Source organism: Triticum urartu, chromosome 7 (assembly GCF_003073215.2).
Source record: "Triticum urartu cultivar G1812 chromosome 7, Tu2.1, whole genome shotgun sequence".
In the NCBI taxonomy this organism is placed as follows: domain Eukaryota; kingdom Viridiplantae; phylum Streptophyta; class Magnoliopsida; order Poales; family Poaceae; genus Triticum; species Triticum urartu.
Window position 1 is genome coordinate 31,499,933 of NC_053028.1, and position 13,769 is coordinate 31,513,701.

At 46.7% G+C, this 13,769-nt stretch overlaps 1 long non-coding RNA gene and 1 pseudogene across 1 annotated transcript; one reads left to right on the top strand and one right to left on the bottom strand.

The window, feature by feature from the left end:
- Positions 1-1,169: 1,169 nt before the first annotated feature.
- Positions 1,170-4,627, bottom strand: LOC125523072. The gene is made up of 5 exons (XR_007290093.1): positions 4,147-4,627; positions 3,363-3,533; positions 2,970-3,129; positions 1,901-2,014; positions 1,170-1,456 (listed from the first exon to the last, which is right to left on the bottom strand). It is a non-coding gene; the product is annotated as an uncharacterized LOC125523072 (long non-coding RNA).
- A 1,901-nt stretch (positions 4,628-6,528) lies between these two features.
- On the top strand, positions 6,529-11,047 carry LOC125518237 (annotated as a pseudogene).
- The last annotated feature ends 2,722 nt before the right edge of the window (positions 11,048-13,769 follow it).

Below are 13,769 nucleotides of genomic sequence, written 5' to 3' on the forward strand. Positions count from 1 at the left end.
CTAGCGGGACAACCGGAGACAACGCACGTAGTTAGACAAAGATGCTGCACGAGGGCACACATTAGAAAGAACACCAATCTTAATGTTGTTTATCAAACGGTCTAGAATTTAGATGTGAGGTAGCTATTTCACATCTAGATGTGAAATAGCAAACCTGTTTGGACAAAAAAAGGAGGACCGAGTCCTTGTGTGGACGCGGTGAGGGGCAGGTCGATTCAGCGAGGAAAAACAAATCCATCACGTTGGCATCCATTGGAAATAGCAGAAGGCGAAGCAAAGCTTAGCATTGGAATTTTGTCCCAGGGAGCGCTACACACGTGAAGACGAGAGAGATTTTTGGTTGGAATTTGCTGGTAGTACAACCTTGTGTACTTGGGCATTGTGTGACAAGAGAGCTCGGATAATTTTTCACAGGGTCAGCCGTACAAAGAACCATGTCGCCAACAGGTATCAGGTTTGAGGTGGAGAAGTTCATGGAACTGACAATCTTGGGTTATGGCAGACAAGAGTGAAAGATTTGTTGGCACAACAAGGATGCTTGAAGGCATTGCAGGAAGTCATGTCAGCTAAGATGGAATTATCATGTGATGGATGGAAATTCGCGGAAGACTATTTGAGAGCCTCGAGCGTGTCATGCAACCGGACAAATTCGGCTGGGTCGGACTAGATAGTCAGACGGATTGACGTGAGTCTTTGGAACAAAAAACGGTGGTGAGATCGGCGACAGCGACATAGGTGCGCGATGCTCACTACAAGAAACTTGTTAATACATGACGGATATAGTCTGTCATGGACCAGGAGAAAACTGTCATGAGCGCCCATCCATGACGGACTAGAAATCCGTCATCGCGTCATAATTTGACATCATGCCGACCATGACGGTTCTTGACCATCAAGGATTTTCAGGCCCACCCAAGGCCCAAACCATTGTGACGGAACAAACCGTCATGGACCAATGCCACGTAGGATTTTCAGTAGACCAGCTGGAATGACTTGGCTGCCTATGTGGACACTATTTTTCATCACAAAAATCGTCATGGATTTAAGAGCAATTTAAATTTAGTTTAACCAATTATCCTGTTTCATTCGGCCCAATTTTCACCATGTACATTTTGAAGGATAATGTGTTACACAAATGATAAGTTCAACTTTGGCCCCAAGACAAACAATTTCCGAATTCATACGTGCACATATGAAACAATATGGAAACATCCGCAGGTATCTACAACATAGCAGTTTACAAAGTCCTCCGTGAAATGATAATTTTACAACATAGATTGACAAAATATCACTTAGCAAAGTTAGGAAACAATACAATCCAGCTTAAACAAACTAAACATTTAAACTATTGAAGTTATTATTCATCTCCTTGCCATCGGCCCTCCTGATGGAAACTATGTATCATGTCGTGCAGACTGTGATTAGCAGCACCAAGTAGCTCGCTATGCAATCATACCTAGCATATTTACAAGACCATTAGATATTTGTAGATATGAATAGATAGATGTGAGAGAATTGCAACAAATGTACAAAAGAATCATGTGTTATCCAAAATTCTTATATCTTACACTGCTACAAACGAGAATAACATAGAATCTACTACATATAAGTTTCATGTAGATCCATATTAAGTACGACAACCAAGTTATGGGTAAAAAATGAAATGTTTAGTATTTTGCATATCATCCAAACAAGAAACAGAAAAACACTTGACAAACAGCTTACTTCTACAATTGTTCAGTAGTACATTATTTTTTTCCAGTCCAGAAAGTAGGCATGAATCAACTTTTCAAAACGTGGCAGAATGGCACCTTTGGGTACCACCAATGTGCATAAATTAGGTTAAACAACCACAGAACCTACCCTGTTAGAGCATTAAGAAATAAAAAATTGGATATACCCTGAAGAATAACATCCAAAGATCTGCAGTCCCATCCTAAATGTCCAACCTCAAGCTCCACAAATCTGGGTGTTGAGAAAACTGCATACCAATCTGGGTGTCCATGAGATAGACCTGGGCAAAGCAACTGACAAAACTTAGCATACTGTTAAACAACAACTTTTGACTGAGAATAAGGATTGACACAAAGAAGAATATTATTGGAGCCCAAAGTGCAATGGCAACACCAATATTGTTATTTGCTGCAACCAAGATCGAAATAAGAACACCAGAATTTTCAAAGCTGCAGATTGTTCACTATTTCATTATCTGCGTGCGCCACTAAATCTCTAAAGCTACAGATTGTTACACTTTATTATTTCATTTTAGAGCCTCAAGCATGTCGAATGGAGCAGCTTATTCAGTGGTCAATCTTGTGACTCCCCCTCTAGCTCAAGGAGTAGCTTATTCAGTGGAAAAATTGTATGTCTCCCCCTCTGCCTCTCAGCTTTTGTAGATGGAAGAAATTTACTTCTAAAGCTTGCTGTGGTATGTCGAATCGCAGAAGTTTCACACAGCACCATATACCAACATATATTGCAAAAATGGGACTTGAATGTCATATGCACACCAAAAAACATCCAACATTAATTCAGATAGGAACATGTACGGACATATGCAGCAAAACCAATTCACGAATACCAATCAGTCTTAAGCGAGGCATGGTCAGAACTAACAAGTACTACCTCCGTCTCAACATATAAGATGTTTTTGGAGGCTAGTTTAGCCTACAAAAATCATCTTATATTAAAAGATGGAGGTAGTATGTCTCAACTAATCAGAACCTTAACAATACACTAAAGCCATCACATGTCTGGACAGGGTTGTATTGCACTCCGGTGAAAGAGATTATTTACTGAATGTAAGCATTGTATTTGATCTGAATAGCAACAAAGATGAGTACATGTAACTTAGACAAGTTCTGCTACAAATAAAAATGCACACTGGTATACTATATCTTTTACGCACACATGTGTTATTTCAGTGTTGTTGAACCTTAAATGACAAATATAAGTCAAAAAAATTGTACCAATAAGAAAACTCTTAACCAGATTCAGGACTTTCTTCAGTTGTTGGATGCTTGTCTTGACCGCCGATGGCACTGCTTGTGCTGGCCAAGAGAAATGGTCGTGGTGATTCACATGCTGGTCTCCCCTGGGGATGGATGGATGTTGGGTGCGTGTGTGCACCTACAAAAGGAAGGAAATCAATCACGCAAGCATGCAACAAAGCACCCAGCAAGCACACACGTAGTACAGCAGCAGCAAGCACGCAAGTAGTACGGCAGCAGCAAGCATGTAGTACGGCAGCAGCAAGCACACACATAGTATGGCAGTAGCAAGGAGCACCCAGCGCACAGGGCGACGATGACAAGCAGCAGCACGAGAGGACAGGAGGAGAGCAGGGGTTGGGAAGAAATTACCTTGCTAGCAAGTGGCGACGGGCGGCGGTGTCAGCGGCGAGGCGGCTCCACGCAGCGGCAAGGCGGAAGCTGGGGGAAGCAGCGGCTTTATGAACATTGTCTTGAGGAGACACACAATCGATGGAACTTGTGAGTTAGTAATACCTTGTTTTCAACAACAACAAAAAATGCCTGTTTATATGACAACAATACATATCAGTAAAAACAAAAGAATGTCTATGAGCCAATTTTAGACGTGGTAACAGATTATCGGTACAAACTAAAACACGCCATAGCTATACACTGACGTTTTCTCTAGAGGATATTTTACATTGCCTTTTTAAAATCATAACTTTGCTTCTTTATTAGATGCATAGTGCGCTTCTGCAAAAAAATTATGTGCTCTGCTTTTACAAATCAACCAGAATGAGAAAAATATTACTATTCAATCTAGACGTATGCAGTCAAAAAAATGTCTGGTTTCGATGGATAGCTCGGGTAGATGAATCAGTGGGCTATGGAAAATATATCCCTTAAGTGTACAGTTTGGTGGTTTCCAGAATAGTATTATTTTGTTCCAAAAAAACTATCAGAAAAAGCACAAATAAGAATGCACTCGCTGATGTAAACCATAAGTTTTCAGAGTTTCAGCTGACTTGCTCTAAGAATATGGAACACGGAGAATTCTCCTCTGTTTGTCTAAGCTAGTTGACTTAGCTATTTCTCCTCTGCTTTAGCCTCCACATCAGAAACTGTATTTAACTAGCTCCACTACATCAGAATATTACCTTCAGTGAAATATTACCTTCACAACATTGCCTTGAGGAGACGCGCATCACAGATGGAGAAGACGGCCGTGATGACGAGGGGACCCACGGTGGCGCGGCTGACGTACTTAGACCCAGCCACAAGGGCCGCCCATGTACTGTGGATCTGTGGCTGTGTTGCCTCCTCCTGTACCTCAAGTCCTCACCTAGGCTCACCGCCGGATGGAGATGGATCCGTTCACACCACCGGCAACCTACGGGACTTCCAAATCCGGCAGTCGGTCTCGCCGCCACCGCTGCCGCCTCAGCTCGGGGGTAGGAGTGGGGTGCCATAGGTCGAGGGGGCGATCTGAATGGGGAGGGGCATAGCGTGGCCTTGACAGGGAGGGATCTAGCGCGGGATAGATGGGGAGGGGCCCGGCGCGGGGTGGTTCAGCGCCGCCGGCGCCGACATGGAGCGGCGGGAGGAGGATAGGTGGAGTGGCGGCGGCTGATGGTTGGTACAGGAGGAGATGGGAGAAGGGTACTAGGGTTAGGCTGGTGTGGACTTGCAGTTAAATGGTCTGGCTCGAAAATTTCGACTCCCCGCGCCGGCAACTTAAAATTTTCCTTCTCACGCGCGCTCTCTATCAGTTTCGGTCTCTTTTTTCATCCCACTGATACATGTGGACCAAACAAATGGCACTTTCGACACATCAACAAGAGCCATCGGTGATGGTCCAAATGATGTATGAAGAAGAAAAGGTGTAAGCCTGACTCGGATCGATGACAGTTTCTGTGACGGTCACTCGATGTCTGTCATATAGGGGCTATAGTTTTGAGGCCCATTTGGATCTTGCTGATCCATGACGGTTTCTGTGACGGTTTCTTAGAACGTCACCACAAATCCGTCACGGATTAATAGATTTCTTGTAGTGGCTGATGGTGACCGACTTCTGGGGCGTGGAAACACGCGGCACATGCCCGAGGCTTGTGCGGCTTCGACAAGACTATGGTGCAGGGTTGATTCAAGGTGATGTACACACGGAGCTTGGAGTCAACGGGGCGTAAGGGTGGACTGATCATGTATCATGAAGTCATGTTGAAGGTGGAGCTGATTGTGGGGCTACGGCGTAAGTGCACAGAGAGTCGAAGTTTTTTCAGCAGGGAAAAAAGCGAGTGAAGCGTGGTTCGGATTGGAGCCCAATGGTCTGATGGAAACGTGAAACTCGTCATCGGTCAGTGATGATCGGTGGTACTTTGCAGTCGGGGCTTGAGTGGTGTGGGTTCGCGACCCTTGAGACTTGACCCGGACAGCGGAGGCTCGACGCGATAATAGCGGCGAGGTGTGCGATATGCACGGGACATGGAGACAGGCCAGGGCTATGGTGGTTATACATGTGGTGAGACAACGGCGAATTTGACTCGAATGATTACAAGCAACGGTGAAATTTATTCAAGTTTCAGACAGGCGGTGAAGAAAGGAGCGGTGATGTTGAGTTCAGATAACTCTTATGTGTGACACCCAATATGTGGGTTGTTCACTTTCACACAGGTCAGTGATCGGTGTGTGATGGCATTGAACGGATACTCTGAATGTTGGGAGCGCAAACTAGAGTAAAGGGAACTTAATTTCACACGAGTATTGACTGTAGTCAAGAAATGGAGGGACTACAAGTTGCAGGTGGAGTCACATGGAGTCTTTGGAGTAGCAGCGGTGCTCATGGGATAAGCTCAAGTCCAATGTACATGGAAGTTTGACACATAGACGAATTCAAGGTGGTGGAGAATCTTCGCCAAGGTGGAGTTTGTTAGAGTTGTGTCGAATATTGTGTATAAGGTAGGTTACAGTTGGACTTGTAGTTGTATTGTGTTTAGATAGGATCTTGAGTCGTATTCAAGTAGAACACTTGTATCCCAGGTCTCTCATATATAGCGAGGGTAGACACACGATGTAACTTATGCCAACATAATACCACCGGAACGCAGGGGAAGCCGGCGGCATGTGTCGTGTCTAGAGCGACCGGGTGCGGTATTGTAACGGTGTCATGGGGAGGAGCGCCCATAGGCAGGTCCTGTGATGAAGCCATATCGGTGAACCTCGTTAACAAATCTCGGTGTCGTGCTCGTGTGATTGCTTAATCCTCGGATAATCAACAATCGGTATGCCTCAGATTTATTGTAACAAAGCACAAGTTCACACTAGTAATTACTGGTGTGTACACGTCACAACCAGTGATTAGTCAAAAGTCAAAACTCAAAACCGAGGCAGCTCTCGATCTCGGGGCTTCTGTTCATAGGCTGCATGCAACGCGTCGTTACTGAGGAGTAGAAAAAGACATCCCAAGGGAGGGAGGATGGCTTACATCGCCCAACGCCAAACACACAAGTAACACACAACCGCTTCATCTCCTCGCCCAACCGCATTCCCCTACCGTGCCATGGCCATGGGATCGCGCGACCCGCCGGTGACGACGCAAGTGAGCGTCGGAGGCTTTGACCGCAGCGTCTCGGCGCGTAGCCTCGCCGGCTTCCTGGAGTACATGGGTATCGGCCAGGTCTGGCGATGCCGCGTCAAGAGCTCCTGGACCCCGCCGGGCTCCTACCCCGACTTCGTCCTTCCTGCAACGTCGGCGCTCCGTTATGCGCCGTCGCCGCCCTACCGCCGAGCGCCCCCGCACGCGTTCGTCCACTTCGCGCACCCGCAGGCGGTGTGCCGCGCGATCGACGCCGCGGCGAGATCCGAGCTTCTGCTCCACGGGAGGCCCCTACGCATCGTCGCCGCCGCCGCGTCCTGCCGCGGCAGCATCAACCCGTTCCGCTTCTCCGACGTGCGCCTGGAGGTTGGCGCTCTCTCGGCGCCGGACACCTTCCTCGTCGCCTGGGAAGGACCTGCTCAGGGGCTCGAGTTCTCGGTCGACCCGTTCGACGCGTGCTGCCGGCTGGTCTTCGCCCGCGACACCGCGTTCGTGCTCCCCCAGCCCTGCTACAACTACAACTATGGCAAGGCCACCGTCGTCATGCGCTGCGACGTAAAGCTCGAGTTCCCGGTGCGCGACTTGGACGAGGTATGGGTTTACCGGAACGACTGCTCGATTCTGGTCCGGGTGTCGGCCTCGCCCTTGGTGCACTACCGCACGGCAGACGACGATGACATCCATGCGCCAGTGCCGTTCGACCTGCCGGACGACGAGGACCCGTGGATACGGACCAGTGACTTCACGCTGAGCGGCGCCATTGGGCGGTGCTGGGTGTACAGGATCAAGATCTCGGCACGTAGATTGATGAAGATGGACCGCGCACTGGCATACTTGAAGCAGCAGGGTGTGGCAATCATGGAGTGCGGTTCATGGTACTCAGGCCGAGGCTCAATGTACGTGCCGAGCCTCCAGAATTCCAGGAGCCAATGCTGCAGCAGCATCAGCTCTTCGGTTTACAGAAGGCCGATGAGGGGCTCACGTTCCCGGTGTTGTTCCTCGTGAATGCATTGGTGCACAAGGGGATCATCAACCAGCACCAGCTCACGCCGGAGTTCCTCGGCTTGCTGAGGGAAAGAGACGACCATGACAATGTGGCCGCGTTGAAGGATTTCTGGGGGGATAAGCTGCCAGTGTTCGATGCATGCCAGAGGCTAACGAAAGCCCTAGACAGAGTTAGCCCTAAACTTCTCCGGTGTGGGAAGGACAGGAGTCACAATCACACTGTCGAGGTGCGGCGTCTGGTGATCACGCCCAGCAGGGCCTACTGCTTGCCACCAGAAGAAGAGCTTTCCAACCGACTGCTACGGCATTACCATCATGTGGCCGATCGGTTCCTGAGAGTAACATTCATGGACGAGGCGATGCAGTCACTCAACAACACACTAAACTTTTACGCGGCGCCGATCCTCCAGGAGTTGATGTCACACTCATTTAAGCAGAAGACCACTGTGCAGATGCGGGCCAGGAAGTTCATGACATCAGGGTTCCACATGTCTGGAAGAAAGTACTCCCTGCTCGCCTTCTCGCCGAACCAGCTCAGGGATAGATCTGCGTGGTTCTTCGCCGAGGACGGCAACACGACGGTGGAGAGCATCAGGCAGTGGATGGGACGGTTCACGTGCAGAAACGTAGCCAAGCACGCCGCTCGGATGGGGCAGTGCTTCTCATCATCATATGCCACTGTCACGGTTCAGGCGCATGAGGTGAACGAGAATCTTGAGGACATTGAGCGAAATGGCTACACTTTCTTGGACGGAATCGGCAAGATTGCGCCGGAACTTGCAATGGAGGTCGCCCAGAGGCTGCAGCTCACGGCCGACAATCCACCATCTGCTTACCAGATCAGGTTTGGTGGCTACAAGGGCGTGATAGCAGTGTGGCGGGGAGATAGTGAAGACGGGATACGGTTGTCCTTGAGGCCGAGCATGAAGAAGTTTGACTCTGATCATAAGGTGATAGAGGTGCTTGCCTGGACAAGGTTCCAGCCAGGGTTCTTGAACCGCCAAATAATAGTGCTTCTCTCATCGCTGGGCGTCTCCGATGCCGTCTTTTGGCGGATGCAGGAGAGCATGGTGGGTAATCTTGAAAAGATCTTGACTGACAGTGACACAGCCTTTGAGATAACAAGGAGGTCATGTAGTCCAGAGAATGCAAACACGGCGGCGCTGATGCTGAGTGCCGGTTTTGGTCCCGGAACTGAGCCACACTTGAGAGCCATGCTCTTGGCCATCAGATCTGCACAACTTCATGATCTCCTGGAGAAAACGAGGATCTTCGTGCCAAAAGGCAGGTGGTTGATTGGCTGCCTCGACGAGCTTGGGATCCTCAAATATGGACAGTGCTTCATCCGTGCCTCGGCTCAGTTGCTCGATCCATGTTTGGTCAAGCATGATACAAAGATCATTGTTGGTACTGTAGTAGTTGCAAAGAACCCATGCTATCATCCAGGGGACGTCCGGATACTCGAAGCAGTCGATGTGCCTGAGCTGCGCCACATGGTTGATTGTTTGGTCTTTCCACAAAATGGCGAGAGGCCACATCCAGATGAAGCATCAGGGAGTGATCTTGATGGTGATATATACTTCGTTACATGGGATGACAAACTTATACCTCCGAGCAAAAAGAGCTGGAAACCCATGGATTACTCCCCACCGGAAGTGAAACTACTACCTCGTGAAGTATCTCAACATGTAAGTAGTGAAACCCATGACATTTTTCCCTTAGATATGTGTGTTATATGATATCTTCATTGCTCTTTGTATTCGTTATTTGCTGTGCCGTTATCCATGCATGTTCAACTCTTGGTTTAATTAATGTCAACCGTAACCATATGCCAGTTCAAATAAAGTTTTAGATCACGCAACAAGGCTAATGTGATCAGTTGGTTTTTAGTGTACTTCAGTCGGAACCTGGATAGAAAAGTGCACTTATTTAGGAGTCTGATCAAAGTATAAGCTCAGCAAAAGTTTATCAGCATCTTGGCAATCCTTCTTTTTTCTTGGGTGGTGAATGTTGTCACCTACCAGAATATTTTCATTGGCTGAAATGAAACCTGAGTTGACAAGTCCTGGCATTTAATATTAAGGCTAGAGCTCTTACATACCAGATAATTAAACACCTAACTTCTCTCATCATTTCTCAAGTAGATTACTTTATTTGGATATGAATGTCAGCATAGACGTGGTTCATAGTGTTTCCGCACACAAATTGCAAGTGTGCAGATTGTTGCAATGTTTAGGTGTCCGATGTTAATTTTTCTGATTAGGTGTATGATGTTAATTTTTCTGTTTTTGTTTTTACAATGCCCAGTTTATTAAAAAAAAATCAGGAGTAGTCAAACTTGGGAGGTTCCTGGGTGCCAAAAATCATTACTCACATGGCTTGTATGTTAATTTCGTCTAGTTTCTGCATATGGCTTCCTTGTTTTGTGGATAAATACTTTTTGTAGTTATTCGTTGCATTAGTAAATTAACATATTATATTTCTAACAGGACACAGTTGGTTTCTTCTTGGAGAACATGGTGAGTGACAATCTTGGTATGATCTCCAATGCTCATGTTGTTCATGCTGATCTTAGTGAATTTGGAGCTATGGATGAGAAGTGCATTCACTTAGCTGAACTAGCAGCAACTGCGGTAGACTTCCCCAAAACAGGCAAATTTGTGGCGATGCCATCGTATCTTCGACCAAAAATCTACCCTGACTTTCTATTAAAGGAAGATTCAAAATCATATAAATCCGAGAAGATTCTTGGAAGACTTTATCGGTCAATCCAAGAAGCTTCTGGTGGCAATTGGGATTCTGACGAAGCTTGGACCCTACATGATCTGCCTTATGACAACGATCTAGAAGTTGCCGGTGCATCAGATTACCTTGCGAGTGCGTGGCAGTGCAAGTGCTCATATGATAGGCAGCTGAACTCACTGCTTAATCAATACGGCGTCCGGACCGAAGCTGAACTTGTGACAGGGCACATCTGGTCCCTTCCCAGGAACAACAGCAGAAAGCTAGTGGATGTAAAGGACAGGCTCAAGAATGCGTACAATGCGTTCCAGAAGGAGTACCGGTCTGTCTTCGAAAGCCTCACATCAGATGAGGTTGAGATCTCCGATGACGATGAGAAGAATCAGTTGTACGAAATGAAGGCCTCTGCGTGGTACCAGGTAACGTATCACCCCAAATGGACTGAGAAGTCGAGGGCCTTAATGGATCTAGATGATGAAGATGGAATGCCGGTGAGGCTTAGCTTTGCATGGATCGCGGTGGATTACTTGGCGCGGATAAAGCTAAGGTGCCATGGAGAAATGGAAGTTGGAGGACGAAGGCCAGCTGGAAGGCTGGCGGCCTACATTTCTGAGAGAATATGAGGACCGACCTTGATGCAAGATTGCAGCAAGACCACTCTGCCATTTTATCTTAGTATGCCTAGCATTGCTCAGTTTGTCATCATTCTGGGTCAATTGTCGTTTTTTGTACTGAACTTATTAGTCCGAAAATGTTTGTACCTACCAGCATTCTCTTCTTTCTGCCCTATATATCTATGTTTGGGTTGTGATGGCCGGCTGTTTCTGTGTGAAACTAGTGCAGCATGTGACAATTAATGAGTGTATCCATATATGTAAGATTTTGAATCTGGGCCATGTATTCTTGAGAAAACAGGAAAGGGTCGTGGTCACTGCATGTCAGTGTCGCTAGGGAAGCATCGAACTTCTCAGTGGTGATTATTTCCCTTCATTTTGCGTTTCTTTTCTTATCATTTGTGTTTGCTAGTATTATAACATATCTGCATTTCTTGATTGTCCCTTTTTTTCATATTTCTTGATGATTACCGAGACACATTGAGAGAGAGATTTTTCGTAAAGGAAAAATGCCTCGTGGCCCTGCTTTATAGACTAGTAGAAGCAAAAACGGGCATTCAAGAACATGCCAAGGTTCTCATTGATCCCAGAAAGTACCTTGTTCAATACGAGTCACTACCGCAATTTCCGTATTTCCTAAGTGCCTGCAACACTCAGCATATAGTTTTCCGAGTAAAGATATCGGCTATGGGTTCTCTGCCTGAACCCTTCAATCAAAGGACATTTTGCCAAGAACCAACCCTTGGGGACTTGGCAAACTCGTTGCCGAAATCTAAGTGGGTACTCGGCAGAAAAAAGGCACTTGACTGACCGAACTGCGGTGGCCGTTGCCACATGGCACATGTATTTGCCGAGAGCCGGAGAGCCGAACTCGGCGAAGCTAGACAAGCATGAGGCGACAAGTGGCGATGCCGGTATGCTGAGCACCAACTGTCTGGGACTCAGCAAACACACATTGCCATGTTTTGCAGTTTGTAGAGCTTATATTCGGCAAACTCACCCACAGGGAAACCCCTACGCACTCGCTTTGTCGGGATCCTCGATTACCAATTCGGCAAAGCCTCTAGTGAGTAATCAGAGCGCAATGGTGTGGCACCTTTGCAAAGCTTTGTTCTTGACAATGTATCTCTACCGAATGTGGTACTCGGGAAAGCTTCTATCAGTTGGTATTTTACATTTGTTTTCCGTTAGTCCTGCAACAAAATACATGTATATATAGAAACTATACCACACATAGTACCACATCATAGCTAACTCACAAACACTCCATCAAGCTCACAGAAGCATCATATATAGCATCATAACAAGTCGCAAGTAGTCACTAAATCCCAATGTGACAAATTTATGCTACATGGTCCACACAAAGCATCATGACAAGAAATGCCACAATTAGGAGGAACTGGATGAAGATTGTCAAGTTCTTCCAACTAAATCTGATCTGACCTGCACCCTTGCCTACTTTGTGGTTCCTCTTCTCTTTGATCACATACTGGGAGTAATCATCCTCTGTCTCCTCCCTGGTATTAAACTCTTTGTAGAAATTGTCTTTGTAATGATTCACTTGTTCATGCATGCTTGCCATGAATTGTAAACTCCTAGATATCTACCTTAGTACACCATAGACCACCTGATCTACAGAAGGAAGAATAACAAAATGTTACCAGTCAACACGGTGTTAGAAAAACACATGCACGGAACATAAGCAATATAAGGATTCATGATTCATATATGCAAAAGCATCAGAATTTGTCATCAGAGTTGACACCAACTACATAATTACATCCCTACATCAATGTCAAACTATCTATCTTGACTACTCCGGGAATGGAACTCTACTCCGGGAATTTGTCAACAGAAGTCATCATGGGGTCAAGGAATGTGGAGATCTCCCCCCCCCCCCCCCCCCCCCCCCATTGGAGAAGCTAGCGCGTCGGCACGCACGGTCGGCGAACTCGATGCCACCGGCTCATCACTCTCCTCAAGACGTGCTTCTTTCTTGGCTAGCTCCTAAAAAAACTTCTGTTGCTAGGCATATGGCGGATTACTTTGGACTTCTTCTCATCCTCGACGGACTCATAGATCGAGCGATTCTCGGCGAGGAGCTACAGGTTTGCCTGAATGTGTTATGCCAAGTATGCCTCATGGGCGCACTCGGCCGCAAACAGTGCCACACGGTCTGCCTCATACACAGCCAGGGAGTTGGCGCTAATGGGAGCGGCGTCGTAGGATGACACCATGACCATGAGTTTGGTGCTAATGCCCTTTAGAACATTAACAAAAAAGTGTGTCAAAAAAATAACATTACATAAATATCGAGCAACAAACAATAATTTTGCTAAGATGGAAAATTTGAATTTCAGTCTGCCGGGCCTTTCTTCAAAACATAAGCTTAATGTCCAAGTCAAATAATCCGCACTTCTACCACAAGGGGATTTTTCTGCAATGAAAGAAGAGACTTGCCAGGCTTCAAGTTCTTCAGTATCCCGCTCTCAAATTTCCTGAGGTAGATGAAGAGAAAACAAGGTATGCAACAGCGGACCAAGGCATCTTTGAACAACAGACCACCAATCAACTTAGCTGCTCAAGACAATTAGTGCTACGTTATTCAAAGAAGCCCTTGGTTTGTTGTTGCATCCTTTCATTTTCCTTCATCTACCTTCAAGTTATTTGAGAGTAGGTTCGTGAAGGACTCGGCGCCCTTAAACACGTAACGAAACCGCTTTATGTTAGGAATGGAGAATGTTTTCCCTTCAACAACACTAATCTGTCATGTGATTTAATGCCGAGCAGATCGACACCCTACACATCACCCGCGCTACCAATAACCCGGTAGCAGTAGCGCTC